The sequence below is a fragment of the Bos indicus genome, unplaced genomic scaffold (assembly GCF_029378745.1).
Source record: "Bos indicus isolate NIAB-ARS_2022 breed Sahiwal x Tharparkar unplaced genomic scaffold, NIAB-ARS_B.indTharparkar_mat_pri_1.0 scaffold_70, whole genome shotgun sequence".
Classification (NCBI taxonomy): Eukaryota; Metazoa; Chordata; class Mammalia; order Artiodactyla; family Bovidae; genus Bos; species Bos indicus.
The window spans coordinates 218,454-236,789 of record NW_027223730.1 but is presented as its reverse complement, the minus strand read 5'-3'; the positions used below and the strand labels follow the sequence as shown (position 1 = coordinate 236,789).

At 43.3% G+C, this 18,336-nt stretch overlaps 1 protein-coding gene and 2 pseudogenes across 9 annotated transcripts in view; 1 reads left to right on the top strand and 2 right to left on the bottom strand.

The window, feature by feature from the left end:
* The window catches only part of LOC109578038 (liprin-alpha-1-like), a 392,515-nt gene that overhangs the window by 169,995 nt on the left and 204,184 nt on the right, over nt 1-18,336 (top strand). The window lies entirely within an intron of this gene.
* On the bottom strand, nt 2,941-3,059 carry LOC139182048 (5S ribosomal RNA; annotated as a pseudogene).
* Nucleotides 10,187-18,263, bottom strand: LOC139182039 (olfactory receptor 4P4-like; annotated as a pseudogene).

Sequence of the window (18,336 nt, the reverse complement as noted above, 5' to 3'; positions counted from 1 at the left end):
CCTCTTTCTCCGTCTCCCTTACCTGTGGTTTCTAGCTCTTGACCTGTCTCAGCGGCAGGGTGTGTGTGTGTGTGTGTGTGTGTGTGTGTACCTCCAAACCCAAAGCAACTTTCTATGGAGACATAGTGAAGGGTAAATGCATTCTTACTCATCTGATATATCCTAAAACACTGGACATGTCTGGACTCAAACTTTCAGGGCCGCCTTCCTGCCACCCCTGGCAAGCATTGATGGTGCAACTGTAATCCTCTAAAGGACCAAAAGTCCTGTACAAGTCCAGACATCTGCTCTGTACAGTCTCTTCCTGCAGTACAGAAAAGTATAGAACAGAATGACACATTCTTTGTTAATTGTACAGAAGAATCAGCTGCTATCTGCTGCCTAGTCAACATGGTCAACATGAGGAAGTCAAGCAAGAGTTCCAAATCTCTTGAATGTGGTCCTTGGAAATACTTCTGTTCTTAGTTGCTCAGTTGTGCCCAACTTTTATGCTACCCATGGACTGTGGCCGGTCAGGCTCCTCTGTCCGTGGCATTTCCCAGTCAAGAATACTGGAGTGGTTTGCCATTTCTTTCTCCAGGGGATCTTCCCGACCCAGGGATCAAACCTGAGTCTCCTGCAGGTGGATGCCTTCCCATCTGAGCCACAATACAACTAATTGCCTAGTCAAAATACAAAGAAAAGAGCTAGTGTTCTACTAAGTGGAAAGATGATTTAAGAAACGGAAGCTTTCCTTTGTTGGTATATTTGAATCTTTATTTAGTTTTATTTTATTTTTATGATTAAGGCTACTTGAACAAGGCAATGGAGAAACCCCAGAGTTGAAAAGCAATTGACTTTTTAAAAGAAACATGTGGCAGGTGAAACTTTCTTCATTTTTTAGAGTTGGTTCAATGCAAAATCTTTATTCAACAAATATGACTCTTGTGAACTGTATTTCAAATCTCCACGATGAATCACTAAGGCATCAAGGAAGAAAGGAGTAGAGGTGGAGAAAAAAAGAGCAACCTTTCCCCTTGGCTCCATCTCAACCAGCTGCTTAGTTCCTTCATCTCATGGACTACGATCTGGGATAATCTTGTTTGTCTGATTTTTGTTTGGGGACCGTTTCTAGTCACAGGGCTAGAAACAGTGGAGGGGGTAAGCCCTTCTTTCTATTCCACATCAGACCCAGTGGGCAGTCCAGGCCCTGCCCACTGCATTGAGTCTGTAGCAACAGAATCACCAGTGATGCTGGTTAACAATGCATATTGCTGGAATCCACTCCATGAGGACTATGGAAGATCTTCACATTTCTGGAAGAGCTGCACACCTCCAGAAGGAACCAAAAGACTTGCCTGAAATGGTAAAGTTATAAGTATTGGACTGAAAGTTGGAAGGTCTCCACCTTTGCTATGTAAGTAAAATGATCTTTCTTTGAAATGAAAATGGATAATACTAAAAGTTCACATTGTTCTAGAGCATTAATTTAAAAAAACCCTGAATTATAGAAATCTGATGTATGAGTTCCTGGAAAGCAAGAACCTATATTTATTGATATGTCTTCATGCCTTAGATCGTCCCTTGAATATAGTGTGCACATCAACAGAAGAAAGAAAAGAACTGAATTGACAAAGATACAAAGAGATCCAAAGTGCTGAGCCAAGTGAAAAGCTGAGGCTTCGCAGAACTTTTCTGTCTTTCACACACTGAATAAATATTGAGCACCTACTATGAGCTAGTAGGCATGCAATATGTTTCTGGAAATAGAATGCTGAGAGAAGAAGAAACACAGTTCCTTCTTTCACTGACTAATGATAAATAACAGGCAGATACTTTGAGAACTTCTATAGGGGCCTCTTCCCTCACCAAAAACTGGGTGTCAGAGAAGGCTTTTCAGACTAATAATTGAGTTGAGATCCATAGGTTGAACCAATGTCAACCAGGGTTGAGATGCAGGAAGAATTTCAGGCAGGTAAAATAGCATCTTGGAAGGCTACATGACAAGGGAACCTTAGTACATTCAAGAAATGAAAAATGCCCTATGGGATGGAACCAAAAGAGTGCAGAGGGCATTCCAGTGAAAAGAAATCAGAGAAGAAAGGGGGGACCAAGCAATGAAGGGATTTGGTCATATCTTCACTATGATGGGAAAATACAAGAGCAGTTGGAGCAGGGAGGTGATAGAATTGCATCTGCATTTTAAAAAGGTCATCTTGCTCCACATCACTCATGATTGGACAGACTCAACTCCAAACTACAACGAGGTTCCACTTCACATTAGTCAGAATGGTCCTCATGGAAAAGTCTGTAGATAACAAATGCTGGAGAGGATGTGGAGAAAAGGGAACTCGCCTCCACCGTTAGTAGGAATGTGAGTTGGTAGAGCCACTATGGAAAAGAGTATGGAGGTTCCTAAAGGAACTAAAACTAGAAGTACCATATTCAGCAGTCCCACTCCCAGGCATATATCCACCAAAATTATAACTGAACAAGATACATGCACCGTCTGTGCACATATATCTGTGTGTGCGCGCGGGTGCGCGCGAGCTCGGGCGTTCGCTGGCGAGGATGGGGGTGGGGTGGGGTGGGGGTGGGGCTGGGGCTGGGGCTGGAGCTGGTGCAGCCCCCTGGGATTGCCTGAGGCACGCCAAGGGAGCCCCAGACGGAGACCCGCGGGGACGGTGGGGTGGGGTGGGGGTGGGGCTGGGGCTGGGGCTGGAACTGGTGCAGCCCCCTGGGATTGCCTGAGGCACGCCAAGGAGCCCCAGACGGAGACCCGCGGGACGGTCGTCTGGTTTCCTGGAAGCCAAATGCGGAGGGGCTCGCGGGCTGCGCGGAGGCAACCCAGGTCTGCAGCGGGAGTCAGTGCCCTGGCCACCCAGCCCCAGGAGGGGCTGGGGCTGCGGGAGCCCAAGAGTTGGGACGTGGGGCGGGGGCTAAAGGAGAGGGAAGGCAAAGAGCCTACAGCACCCGGTATACCCAGGCGGTCTCCCACCCAAGTACTAACCAGGCCCGACCCTGCTTAGCTTCCGAGATCAGATGAGATAGGGCGCGTTCAGGGCGCTATCGCCTTAGACAGAGGCTGCTGCCACCGGGCGCCCTAAGAGCCCTGCGCTGCATCTCCGTTTCGCTCTGACCTGCCGGTCAGCCATTCCGTCTACAAGTGATTTTACTCTCTCCCCTTTCTCTCCCTGCTTTCTGAGAGTCTCTCTCCTTCCATACTTGATGGTGTAATGAATGGATGCCTTAGATCATTTTCCCTCAACATTTTTTTCTCTTTATTTTTACATTGATTTCTATGAATTCATCTTCAAGTTTATGGATTATTTCTGCTAGCATCTCAAATGTGCTGTTGAACCTATCAATTTTTCATTTCAATTATTTTAGTTTTCAAATCCAGAATTTATGTTAGTTTCCTTTAAAAAAAATAATTTGTAGCTCTTCATTGAGTCTCTCTGTTTGTTGACTTCGTATCATACTGTCATCTAATTCTTCAAACATGGTTCCATTATTTCATTTTGTAGTTATCATTATTTTGATATTTTATCTTTTGACCTTCATACTGAATTTATAAGTGATATACTTATATGAGTTATCAGTGGTATGTTATACAAATGGTTTACTCACCACCATTACAACATTAAAGTTTTCTGAGTTTAACTGTATACTTACCTGTCCCAGCAGGTTGATAAATAGTCCAAGCCTAAAGCCCCTTTAAGGAGGAGGCAAGCTTGCTTTCTTTTTCACATTCTTTTGCCTAAGACAAGTAGGCATTGTAGGGAGCAGTATCTCAGGTTCAAGGACATTCCTCTTTTTGAGCTTTGGATGTATGTTATAGGAAAGGGTCTGGGCAAAACGCTCACATCCTTGAGATGTTTTTTGTCTATTCTCAGAGGCTAGTTGAGAAGTATATATGGCCCCACTTAAATTAGTGAGCCCCTTCTGATGTCTGTGTCAGAAGCTTTTTCTGTCACCTTCACTTTAAATAAAATATACACAAAGCTCTGAGTGACTGAGACTGTCTTTGGCCCCAGAGTAATATCTTCTTCTTAGACACCATGAATCCAGTGGCATCGGTCACCGTTGACTGCTAGGTTATCATCTTGGGGGCTTGTCCAAGATCTTCAAGACAAGATAAGAACACTCAGAGTTGAGATTCTTTTGCTCTTTTACTGTGGTCTCTACTTTACTACGGAGAAGGCAATGGCACCCCACTCCAGTACTCTTGCCTGGAAAATCCCATGGGTGGAGGAGCCTGGTAGGCTGCAGTGCATGGGGTCGCTAAGAGTTGGACACGACTGAGTGACTTCACTTTCCCTTTTCACTTTCCTGCATTGGAGAAGGAAAGGGCAATCCACTACAGTACTCTTGCTTGGAGAACCCCAGGGGCGGGGGAGCCTGGTGGGCTGCCAACTCTGGGGTCTGACTCAACAGAGTCAGACACGACTGAAGCAACTTAGCAGCAGCAGCAGCAGCAGCTACTTTACTAAATCAGAAGCATGTGGACTGAATTTCTTTTCCCCAGTCAGCTTTTCCTGGTCCCTCTGACCATTTCATATCTGCTTGGGGAATTAAAGTTATTAACCTTGTGTGCCGGATTGTAGACTTTCAAGGGACTTGCAATCCATGCTGTTATTGTGCTTTTCTAGCAAGGCCCCCACTCCAAGTTTTACAGGACACTGCAGACAGGAGCACTTTAGGGAGCTAGCTGGAGCTCTAGCTCCAGGGACATCTCTCAGACTGGAAATCACCATCCTGACCCCACAGACACACAGGCAAGTTCTTGTCATGGCTATGCCTCTGGACTATATGGATTGAGGCATTGCTGGTGAGCATGAGATTCCTGAGGACACAGATTGGGACACCCCAGATTTGGGCAGATTGAAAGTGCATTGGGCTTCTTCCCTTAGTAACGCTAGCTCTTAGCAGAGCAGACGAAGCCCTCCAGTGGCTCTTGTCTCAACTCCTTAGGTATTCTTTTTGTACAGTCTGCTGGACAGGAATAAAAAGGATGATGCTGGCACTCCATGAATATGAAGGATTAGCTTTTCCTCGCAGGCGGGCCCTCCATCGCCTCCTTTGTTATTAAATAGACTCGTGTGGCCACTCTCAGGAGGATGTCTTGGGTTTTCTGTTCATCCCTTTATGACTTGCCACTTATACTGTTATGAGGAATGTGCACAGGTACACAGAAGTTGGGTGCTTCCCCTAGTGGTCTTGGCTCGGCAAGCATCCGGAAAACTACTCTGTTCCACCCCAGGTGGTGCCGGAATAAAAGGGAAATCAAACCAAGGTTTTAATGGTGAGGACCTGGACATCAATCTGGGATGCCATCAGGTCTAACCCTGGTGCATCTCCACCATGCCTGGGTGGTAGAACGAGGGGGGTTGGGAGTAGGACACCTTCACCTGTAAGAGACAGGTTAGCTCTGGCCAGGGAAGGAAGCTTAGGTGGAAAATCAGTCTCCAACCCCGTCTAGAGCAGGGGCAGACACCTCTGGTAGAAAAAAGCCATGGCACTGGGCACTGCTTTTTTCTCTCTTACAGATGGGGCCTAACAGTCCAGAACCACGCCCCTTGAATAATATCTTGAAAAACTGGGATAATTTTGATCCTCAAGGCCTAAAAATCCCTTATATATGGGGTTTCTTGCTTTAAGAGAAGACCTCTCCTGCCCAGAGAGAGAATCCCTGCTGGGACATCTTATCGATCAGTCTACCCCTGTCATCAGAGCCCATCTGAGCACTCTCTGGTTTAAAGTTTAGCTATGAAGCTATGACTACATGAAGGAGAAATGACATTTTGAACCCTGAATGGCCATGTGTATTCTTTAGACTCCGGAGAAAACTAGGTAAAATGGAATCTTTTTGAAATTGCAAAACTGGTTCTTTTTGCACATGTAATTACTAAAAGTTTGACTTGTGAAAATACTCTTTTGGGGAGCTCTGATCCTGCCTGAGAAACAGAAACATGCCTGGGGAAAAACCTGAGTTAACTCTTATCATGTCCTTGAGATACACAGCCCACTCTATCTGGGACTCCAGCCATGAGCTGGAACTCAAGCCAAGAAATTAAAAGGGACAAAGAGACATTTTAAATTTCAGGTGGAAAACTGTGAGGTTTCTGTCTGTCCAGATATGTGTGTGTCTCGGTGTATGTCTCCATCCTTGGAAAAAATTGCTAAAGGCTAAGTGGTTCAATGAGCTCTAATTAATTGGCCTAAAGAGAAGTCAGTGCTTACAAATCAAACAATTCTAAATTCAAGAAAATTAAAGTAAATGAATTTGAGGCTTGTGTGATCTGGGAAATAATCATTACTGAACTGATACATGATATTGATGTTTGTTTATTGATCTAATTAACAGAGGCATTGTGAAGATACTTTTATAAATGATATAACTTTGGGTGATTTATCCTTACCAATCTACAGAATGATGATGTAAAGTACAAGTCATGGTTTCTGAAGAAAAGTAAGATGTGTGTTTTTAATAAAAAGTAATAAGGAATGGAATTCCATTCTATTAAGGGAAAGCAAAGTAAGTCTAAACGTACAGGTGGCTGTCCTCTAAATGGACAAATGAAGTGATGAATACAGAAAGTGTAACCAGGTGTGTTGCAAGTGAAAGAAGAGTTTTGTGCATGCTACAAGTTTGTTAAGACATTAAACTGCCTTTGAAGTCTTATTGTTACTATGACTAAGTGAATAACTATTGTTTCACAGTGAATATAAGCTGTTACCAAACTGGAATTTGGTTTTCTCTCACTGATTAAAAGAACAAAGTTTTCTTGGAATGTGGCTTTTGAGAACAGACTACAGCACATATGAACAAAGCTCATTCTGCTTCTACAAAAGTTAACATGTCTTCAGGGAATTTAAAATGGATTATAAATGGCCATAAACCAAAGAGTTGGGGCTGTGAGAGGTCCAAGATGGCCACTTGGCTTTTCCTGGCTCCCTGACAAACCTCATTTTTATTTGATAATGCCTTTCCTGGCTTCAGGATTAATATCTCAGAATAGAAAAAAATGGTTAAAAGGTGCTTTCCACAATCTCCAGTGATCAGGGCACCCACTTTGCTGGACAGGTCATACAGACGTTCACAAAAACTTCATGAGTCTCTTCGAGACTATTGCTTTCACTGATGTCCTTGGTCATTGGGCAAGGACAGCAGAACAAAGGGATCAATTGCATGGGATGGAGTAGACCGCTAAATATGACCACAATTTTCACGACTTTTTGTCTGACATATTGTTGACTTTTACTCTGTGTTTTCAGATATAAAGAAGCACTTCTCCTCGAGTTACTGATCGTTTAAAACAATCTAGTGATTTACTCCTATGGGTAAAATTATACCTTTTTTCTCTCTGCCTCATCCCTCCAGAAACTGGAGACACTTGGGTTCTGAACAGCCTTATCAGGTAAATAAAAAGACTGTCTCCCGACATATACAGAAATCTCAACATATACTGGGGAGCTGTAAAAGAAAAATCCACCTAACTGATGTCAGGCCTATGGCATCTATTATGTTTCACTGAATATTAAGTTCCAGTTTTTTTAATTAAGGTCTGTATTTACTAAGACTCACTCCTTAGATAGTTCCTTGTGGTTATGTTACATTGCTAAGAGGTTGAATTAAGTTGTTAAAAAGGACATTCTGAGTTTGTTTCTAAAGCTTATCTCAATAACCAGTCTTTGAATAAAGATCAGATGCTCAGGATCTACAAGCAGGATATCAACAGCAAGCTATAGTCATTTAGCAAACTAAGTCAGATGACATGGAGATGTCACTGGGCTACACCTAATAGAAGTTCTTGACTTAACTTCTTATGATTCTACTATTACTGCTATTGTTTTCGATATTGCCTGTTTCAAGAAGTGTTGTTCCTTACATTCTCAAGTGTGTGACTGAGCCACTAAGTGAGTCACTGTATGACTTAGCTGTAAAAAGAAGAGAAGTGAAAAGCAAAGGAGATAAGGAAAGATATAAGCATCTGAATGCAGAGTTCCAAAGAACAGCAAGGAGAGATAAGCAAGCCTTCCTCAGCGATCAATGCAAAGAAATAGAGGAAAACAACAGGATGGGAAAGACTAGAGATCTCTTCAAGAAAATTAGAGATACCAAGGGGACATTTCATGCAAAGATGGGCTCGATAAAGGACAGAAATGGTATGGACCTAACAGAAGCAGCAGATATTAAGAAGAGGTGGCAAGAATACATAGAAGAACTGTACAGAAAAGATCTTCACGACCCAGATAATCACGACGGTGTGATCACTGACCTCGAGCCAGACATCCTGGAATGTGAAGTCAAGTGGGCCTTAGAAAGCATCACTATGATCAAAGCTAGTGAGGTGATGGAACTCCAGAGGAGCTATTTCAACTCCTGAAAGATGATGCTGTGAAAGTGCTGCACTGAATATGCCAGCAAATTTGGAAAACTCAGCAGTGGCCTCAGGACTGGAAAAGGTCAGTTTTCATTCCAATCCCAAAGAAAGCAATGCCAAAGAATGCTCAAACTACCGCACAATTGCACTCATCTCACATGCTAGTAAAGTAATGCTCAAAATTCTCCAAGCCAGGCTTCAGCAATACACGAACCGTGAACTTCCAGATGTTCAAGCTGGTTTTAGAAAAGGCAGAGGAACCAGAGATCAAATTGCCAACATCTGCTGGATCATGGAAAAAGCAAGAGAGTTCCAGAAAAACATCTATTTCTGCTTTATTGACTATGCCAAAGCCTTTGACTGCATGGATCACAATAAACTGTATAAAATTCTGAAAGAGATGGGAATACCAGAACCCCTGACCTGCCTCTTGAGAAATCTGTATGCAGGTCAGGAAGCAACAGTTAGAACTGGACATGGAAAAACAGACTGGTTCCAAATAGGAAAAGGAGTACATCAAGGCTGTATATTGTCACCGTGCTTATTTAATTTCTATGCAGAGTACATCATGAGAAATGCTGGACTGGAAGAAACACAAGCTGGAATCAAGATTGCCAGGATAATATCAGTAACCTCAGAAATGCAGATGACACCACCCTTATGGCAGAAAGTGAAGAGGAACTAAAAAGCCTCTTGATGAAAGTGAAAGTGGAGAGTGAAAAAGTTGGCTTAAAGCTCGACATGCAGAAAACGAAGATCACAGCATCTGCACCCATCACTTCATGGGAAATAGATGGGGAAATAGTGGAAACAGTATCAGACTTTATTTTGGGGGGCTCCAAAATCACTGCAGATGGTGACTGCAGCCATGAAATTAAAAGACGCTTACTCCTTGGAAGAAAAGTTATGAACAACCTAGATAGCATATTCAAAAGCAGAGACATTACTTTGCCAACAAAGGTCCGTCTAGTCAAGGCTATGGTTTTTCCTGTAGTCATGTTTGGATGTGAGAGTTGGACCATGAAGAAGGCTGAGCACCGAAGAATTGATGCTTTTGAACTGTGGTGTTGGAGAAGACTCCTGAGAGTCCCTTGGACTGCAAGGAGATCCAACCAGTCCATTCTGAAGGAGATCAGCCCTGGGATTTCTTTGGAAGGAATGATGCTAAAGCTGAAACTCCAGTACTTTGGCCACCTCATGCAAAGAGTTGACTCTTTGGAAAAGACTCCGATGCTGGGAGGGATTGGGGGCAAGAGGAGAAGGGGACGACAGAGGATGAGATGGCTGGATGGCATGACTGACTCGATGGACATGAGTCTAAGTGAAGTCCAGGAGTTGGTGATGGACAGGGAGGCCTGGCGTGCTGCGATTCATGGGGTCACGAAGAGTCGGACAGGACTGAGCGACTGAACTGAACTGAACCGACATAACATAAGAAATCCCCACGCAATAGGAATTAAAATCAGTATATGAGTTTTCTCATACAGTTTGATTTACTAGCGAAAAGCAACCACCACCCCACAACCTGAACTGTTCATGAATCCAAACTGAATGAGGCAGGCAGAATAATGTCTTATTTTAAGCCTCATTCCGAGAGAGAGAGATTTGTATGAATGATGTCTCTGTGAAATGAAGCAATATATTCTGGCCTCTTTATTTCCTAGTACTTGTACTTATTAACAAGAGAGATAAGAATGGCATATATTGTAAGCATCTTTTTAAAAAATTCCTCACCCAAAATATCTGGTATTAAACTCTGTAGTTCGTGGCTGAAGGTCATGGATTATGGTTTATGCTTAATTTACACATGAAGGCAGAACTGAGGTCTCTATGGAAGGCTATTAAACACTATAAGCAAACACAGAGATGGGGATATTGAAAAATATCAGTTATTACCAGATATTCGCAACTATCTGGGAAGATGAATGGATGATCTTTATGAAAATGTAACTCCAAACAACTGATCCACTTGAGGAGATAATTCAATTGGGAAAATAAGTAAGATTTGGTTAATTTACATTATTTACTACATATTCATTCAGTTACTTTGATAACTTTTGCCTCCTTAAGATTATTATTTACAATTCTGAAACACCATTCTTTTTTGACATGTAAATATGAAGCAAAATATGAAAATAATATTTGCAAAGTATCTTGCAAGTACAAAAATAAGACACATACATATTCAGTTCAGTTCAGTCCCTCAGTCGTGTCTGACTCTTTGAGACCCCATGTACTGCAGCAAACCAGGCCTCCCTGTCCATCACCAACTCCCGGAGTCCACCCAAACCCATGTCCATTGAGTCAGTGATGCCATCCAGCCATCTCATCCTCTGTTGTCCCCTTCTCCTCCTCCCCTCAACCTTTCCAAGCATCAGGGTCTTTTCAAATGCGTCAGCTCTTCTCATCAGGTGGCCAAAGTGTTGGAGTTTTAGCTTCAACATCAGTCCTTCCAATGAACACCCAGGACTGATCTCCTTTGGGATGGACTGGTTGGATCTCCTTGTAGTCCAAGGGACATTCAAGAGTCTTCTCCAACACCACAGTTCAAATGCATCAATTCTTCGGCCCTCAGCTTTCTTTAGAGTCCAACTCTCACATCCATACATGACTGCTGGAAAAACTATAGCTTTGACTAGACAGATCTTTGTTGCTAGTAAAGTAATGCTCAAAATTCTCCAAGCCAGGCTTCAGCAATACGTGCACCATGAACTTCCAGATGTTCAAGCTGGTTTTAGAAAAGGCAGAGGAACCAGAAATCAAATTGCCAACATCTGCTGGATCATCGAAAAAGCAAGAGAGTTCCAGAAAAACTTCTATTTCTGCTTTCTTGACTATGCCATAGCCTTTGACTGTGTGGATCACAATAAACTGTGGAAAATTCTGAAGGAGACACACACATAATATAGCCAAATATTAATATGGCCTATCTTTGTGTGGAGAACAGTTAACAACATTTTTTATGACATATTAATAATATGATTCTTTAAAATTCATAATCTTTCCTATTAATTCTAAAAAATATTACATTATTTGAGAGAGAAACATTAGAAAATATCCTATTACCTAAAATAAATCTATAGTATTAAATATAGTTTAACTCATTATATAGAATACAAATCTATACTATCAATAGTTACATTTTATATCCAAAACTATGCACATTTTCATAAGAAAATGCAGCAATCTTAAAAATGTATTTCAAACAAAATGTATACTTTGCACTAGAAAATCATGAAAATCCTATAGGTATGGATGTATACACATTAGACTTCCCTGGTAGCTCACCTGGTAAAGAATCCATCTGCAATGCAGGAGACCTCTGGTTGATTCCTGGGTCAGGAAAATCCCCTGGAGAAGAGATAGGCTACCCACTCCAGTATACTTGGGCTTCCCTGATGGCTCAGTTGGTAAAGAGTCTGCCTGCAGTATGGGAGACCTGGGTTCAGTCCCTGGCTTGGGAAGATCCCCTGGAGGAGAACATGGCAACCCACTCTGATATTTGTGCCTGGAGAATCCCCATGGACAGAGAAGCCTGGTGGGCTACAGTCCATGTGGCCACAGAGTCAGAAACACCTAAGCACAGCAGCAGAATATATATATATTCCCATCACTGAGTCTGATCTATATTTTGTCAAATATTATTTTAGGATTATTCTACACTTGAAATTAGAAACGAAGTGAAAGTCTTTTACTTTGAAATAAATCATCTATTTTGAGGAACTAAAGGATTTATATTTTCTTCTTTTTTGTAGCAAAGTCAGTTGTAGTTTATATATTCCTTGATCATGTATACTTAATGTGAAACCCAGTTAAAATAGCAAGAGTTTGTGTGTATATATATATATATATATATATATATATATATATATAGACACACACACATATATTTTCCCCAATACTTACAATGTTACTTCACAAACAGATCACACAGTGACTTGCTTTTCAGACTGTAAGACTTGCCATGTAGACTATAAGGCTGGACTTTACACTATGTTGTATTTAGATCTATATATTCTTTTCACTTAAGTAAAATAATCGCAGTTCACAAATACACACAAAAAGATCTCTAGGTATTTGATTAAAAGAAATCTAGAGTTGTAGGATACGAGGCTAGGTATATAGTTCTGAAAGGAGTTTGCAGTATGTGATTGTTCTTATTTTCCTATAACTGCCTTTTTGTTTTTGTTTAGTCGCTGAATCATGTCCAGCTGTTTTGCATCCCCATGGGCTGTAGCCCACCAGATTCCTCTCTCCATGGGATTTCCCAGGCAAAAACACTGGAGTGGGTAGCCATTTCCTTCTCCAGAGGATCTTCCTGGCCCAAGGATTGAACCTGTGTCTCCTGCATTAGCAGGTGGATTCTTCAACTGTCTTTTACCTTTTAACATATTATTACCTTTTATACCTTGAGGCCAACTATTTTGAGAGCGAAGTCTCCCCCAGGTTTAGCCTTCAATACAGGCAGGATCACTCTCCCTCCAGATTTTTCAGTGTGTTTTTACTCTGTAAAAAGTTTTCTTTTCTTTTCTTTTCTTTTTTTTAAACAAAGGGGATTATTAGTGAAAAGTGAAATCAAGGAAAACACATTGAGAGGAAAATAAAGAAGGAACCACCGAAGGCAAGCTGTTGTTGGAGGCTTGGCTTTTACACATTCTGACTGATTTTCCCATTAGCAGGAGAGAATCAGCAACAGAGGGAGTGATGAGAAGACAGTCACTGGCGTCAGACGAATGACCTTCAGATCATTAAGTTCCCTTCCCAGAACCTTTTATTGCACCAAACTCTTCTTATGGAATTTTTCATCTCCATGTTTCTAAGTGTGTAGATAAGCGGGTTGAGCATGGGGACAATAATTGTGTAGAAGAGTGTAAACACTTTATCTTCTGGTAATGTTGTGGCAGGTCTAATGTAAACAAAGATGACAGGTGTGAAAAAGAGGATCACGGACTGTGATGTGGGAACTACAGGTGGAAAGTGCTTTATGGTGGCTTTCTGCAGAATATGTGCACACATTACACAGAATCAAAGTGTAGGAGGCCATCAAAACCACAAAGAGCACCAGTCCCATCAAGCCAGAACTGGCAATGACAAAAAAGCCAATTTTGTGAGTATCAGTGCAGGCTAGTTTCAACAAAAGATATGCATCACGGAAATAGTGATCTATTTCACTGGGGCCACAGAAAGGTCAAACAATCGCAAGAAGAAAGAGACCAAGAGAATGAAGAAGTCCCCCTGCACACGACGCTATGAGAATTGAGTGACGTTTTTGCCTGTTCATGGTGATGGCGTCGTGGAGAGGTTTGCTGACGGCCACATAGCAGTCACAGGCCATCCCTGTGAGGGTGAAGACCTCAATCCCCCCTCAAAGAAGTGGGTGGTGAAAAGCTGTGTCATGCAGTTTTTATAGGAAATGGCCTTTTTCTCCATCAGTAAGTCAGTCATGAGTTTGGGTGTCACAGTGGAGGTGTAGAAGAGGTCTGAGAGTGCAAGGCAGTTAAGGAAGAAGTACATGGGCTGGGTGATTAGCTGACTGCATGTAATAGAAATCACAATGATCAAATTCCCCAACCAAATAGCCAGGTAACAGAATAAGAAAAATAAAAAGCAGAGGATCTGGACTTTCTTGTCCATAGAAAGTTCTAAGAGGATAAATTCAGTAACATTATTTCTATCTTCCATGATCTGATGTTCAAGAAAGTGATCTGAAATGACAAAACCAATGAAACGAATCATTGATGAGAAAATGGAAACCTAATATCTACTTTAAATGGCACCAATGCCTTTTAAAGACAAGTTATTTTGAGACCCACTGAAATCATTTTCATTTAATACGAGTCTTTGACTATCTAGTACTAATATTCTTCTATGAGCTAAGAATACAGTGATAAATTAGACAAAGTTCCAGTTTTTATATAATTTAAATTATTTTGTGAGGAAGCAAGGAATTATATTTATCAAGAGTTTTAAAAAAAGAGATAATCTTAATAGTGTTAAGTAGGGTGACATATAATGTGCCAATTTAGGATGTAAAATAGAGGTAACTATAGAATTTGCTTGATTAAGTGGTTTCTAATGAAATCACAAAATTGGTGTAGGGTGTGTGGGTGGGTTTTGCAGTGCTGGCACAGAGTCAATGTTAAATAAATATCAATTAAATAAAAATCTGGAAAGTGAACAATGTGCTATAATTTTGAAGGAATAATACAATAAATAATCATCCTTTAGTCAGGTAATTCATGATAAAACTGAAGAACAAATCATTTTTATGAGTGGACTCATAATCCTTTTTGACTTTTAAGTTAGTTAAGTTGCTCAGTAGTATCTGATTCTTTGCGACCCCGTGGACTGTAGACCACCAGGCTCCTCCATCCATGGGATTCTCCGGGCAAGAATACTGGAGTGGGTTGCCATTTCCTTCTCCAGGGGATCTTTCTGACTCAGGGATCAAACCCAGGTCTTCTGCATTGCAGGCAGATGCTTTAACCTCTGAGCCACCAGGGAAGCCCTTTTGACTTTTAAGAGGAAATAATTCCTTCATGTGAAATACTCCATGAAACTTTCATATTTCTTAAACAATATTTGAAGCATCTCTAGGTTAATATATTGACAACTATGCTTTTCCTGTTTGTCTATATTTCTCTTGCAAGATTATTTCCTCTTTCAAAATATATTAACATTCAGAAGTTATTTGAGTTCCATCTTATCAGACTGTAATTATAGTTGCCTAGTTTGGAAATAATATACTGAGAAATGGGCTCCACTAATTCCAAATTAGTTCCCCTAAACACAATGCAATAAACAAGATGGAGCACTTCTTCCCGTAATTTCTTAGAGAATTCACCCACACAGTCTGCATGTGGAGTAGAGTTCCCTTTGGTCCACATCTTCTCTAGCATTTGTTATTGATAGACTTTGCAATGAGGACCATTCGGATTCGAGGAAGTGGTCCCTCCTTGTAATTTGCAGTTGAGTCGCTCCAATCATTAGTGTTATGGAGCAAGATGAACTTTTGGAAATGCAGATGCAATTCTATCACCTCCCTGCCACAACTGCTCTTGGATTTTCCCATCATATTGAATATATGATCACATCCCTTCATTGCTTGTTCCCGAAGTTTGTCTCTGATGCCTTTTCACTGGAATGCCCTCTGCACTCTGGCTTCCATCCCATAGGGCATTTTTCATTTCTAGAATGTCCTAAGTTTCCCTGGTCACATAGCCTTCCAAGATGCTATTTTCCCTGCGTGAAATTCTTCCTGCATCTTAACCCTGGTTTACGTAGGTTCAACCTACGGATCTCAAACCAATTGTTACTCTGAAAAGCCTTTCCTGACACCCAGGTTTTGGTGAGGGAAGAGGTCCCACTATAAGTTTGCAAAGGATCTGGCTGTGATGTATCATTAAATTCCTCTCAGTGAAAGCAGGAACTCTGTGTCTTCTTCTCTCCACATTCTATTTCCAGAAATTTATTACACGCCTCCTAGCTCATCGTAGGTGCTCAGTATTTACTTAGTGTGTGAAAGACAGAAAAGATCTTGGAGGCCTCAAGGTGTCACTTGGCTCGGCACTTTTGATCTCCTTGTATATTTGGCGATTGAATTCTTTCTTTCCTGGGTTGATGTGTACACTATAATCAAGGCAAAATATAAGGCATTAATACATATCCATAAATATAGTTTCTTGCTTTCAAGGAACTCGTACCGCAGATTTCTACAAGTTAGGGCTTTTCAAAAGCTCTAGAAGTATGTGAACGTTCAGTATGATTCATTTTCACTTCAAAGAAAAATCGTTGGACTTCCATAGCAAAGGTGGAGACCTTCCAACGTTGAGTCCAATACTTATACCTTGACCATTTCAGGCAAGTCTTGTGGTTCCTTCTGGAGGTGTGTGGCACTTGCAGAAATGTGAAAATTTTCCAATGTCCTCAGACTTTGCTGTCATTTGCAATCATCAAGAAAGCTTCCAGGTCTCCCACCACACACAGTCAGTAGCCAACGGAGTGGATTCCAGGAATATGCGTTGTTAACCAGCATCACCGTTGATACTGTTGCTGCACACTCAATGCAGTGGGCAGGGCCAGGATTGTCCTCTGGGTCTCATGTGGAATGGAGAGAAGGGCTTCCCCCACCCCCACAGAGCCCAACACCCCCACCCGCTGTTCACAGCCTTGTGACTAGAAACGGTCCCCAAAACAAGAATCAGACAAACCAGAGAAGCCCAATGATAGTCCTTGAGATGAAGGAACTAAGCAGCTGGTTGAGAAGGCACCAAGGGGAAAGGTTGCTCTTCTTGTCTGCCACTCTACTCCTTTCTTCCTGGACGCCTTAGGGGTTCGTCATGGAGATTTGAAATAAAGTGCACAAAAGTCATATGTGTTGAATCAAGATTTTGCATTTAACCATCTCTCAAAAAGGAAGAGAGCTTCACCTGCACATGTTTCTTTCAAAAACGTCAACTGCTTTTCAATTCTGGGGTTTCTCTCTTGCCTTGTTCAAGTAGCCTTAAGAGTAAAAATCGACGAAAACTACATAAAGATTCAAAGATACCAACAAAGGACACCTTCTGTTTCTGAAATCATCTTTCCATTTAGTAGAACACGAGCTCTATTCTTTGTATTTGGCCTAGGGAATTAGCAATGTCCTTGTTCAGATGGCAAGGCATCCGCCCGCAGGAGATTGGGGTTTGGTCCCTGGGTCGGGAAGATCCCCCCCCGCCCCGCCCCGGAGAAGGAAATGGCAACCCACTCCAGTATTCTCGCCTGGGAAATGCCACGGACAGAGGAGCCTGATGGGCCACAGTCCATGGGTCGTATCAAAGTTGGGCTCAACCCAGCAACTAGGAACAGAAGTATTTCCAAAGACCACACTCAAGTGTGTGTGTGTGTGTGTGTGTGTGTGTGTGTGTGTGTATCTCCTCTTGCCGTCTTGGAGTCTGTCTCGGAATCTTCATGTATTTCTGCCTCTGTATCTCCTGACAGCCGGCCGCCGGCCCGTTCGTCTGGCCCTGGCCTCTGCCAGGTGCTCTGCCTCTGGCTGAGGAGCTTGCGCAGGCCAGCTGTCTCCCTTGGCGTGGGTGCGTGCGAGTGTCTCTCTGTGTGCCTGCCTGTGGCTCGTCTACTCTCTCACGAAGGTCGAGTGCTTGGCGGGCGGCGTGGGGGCAAAAGGGGGCCTCGGTAGTGCGAACGGGCGGGGCTGAGGCGCTCTGGTCGACCGTGCCTCCGTGGCTTCCGGTGGGTTTGGGCAGCAGGCAGGTGCCCGGGAAGTTGGGCACTCAAGTTTCGCTGCGCCTAGGCCCGCAGGATGTTCAAAGGTCCCTGGGCCGCGGGGGTTGGGAACCGGGGGGCCCCGAAGACCGACACCTCCAGGGCCCCGCGGGCCTGAGCAGCGAATGGGATCGGGGGTGGCCCCGCTCAGCGAGCGCGGCCGGGTCTGGAGTGGCCGGGGGTGGGACGGCGCCGAGACCTCCGCACCCCTCAGCCCACACCCCAGGTCCCGCGCGCACGCACGCATGCCCTCCCGGTCACTGGGTGGTCCTGGAAGCCCTTCGGGCCCCCGGGCCCGGGCAGACGCTTGCTGGTCTGGTGTTGGCAGTGTTCGGGGGGCGGGCCGGCGTCAGCAGGCTGGAGTCAGGTCGGGGGTCATGCGGCTCAAATACAGCACGCCCCCCGACGAGAGGTGCGGCCCGTTGGCCCGACCTGCAGGTCGGAGCGAAAGGGAGGCGAAGTGCAAGGCTCTTAGGGCGCCCGGCGCCAACCGCTTCAGTCTCCGGACATATCAGCCTGAAGGCGCTAGATCTTGTCTGCTCTCAGAAGTTAAGCAGGGTCGGGCCTGGTTAGTATCTTGGATGGGAGACCACCTGGGAATCCCGGGTGCTCGAGGCTTTTTGCCTGCCAGAAGAGGTCCTTTAGCCCCACCCCCTCCCACCTCCCGCGTCCCAATTCTTGGATCCCCCCCGCAGCCCCAGCCCCT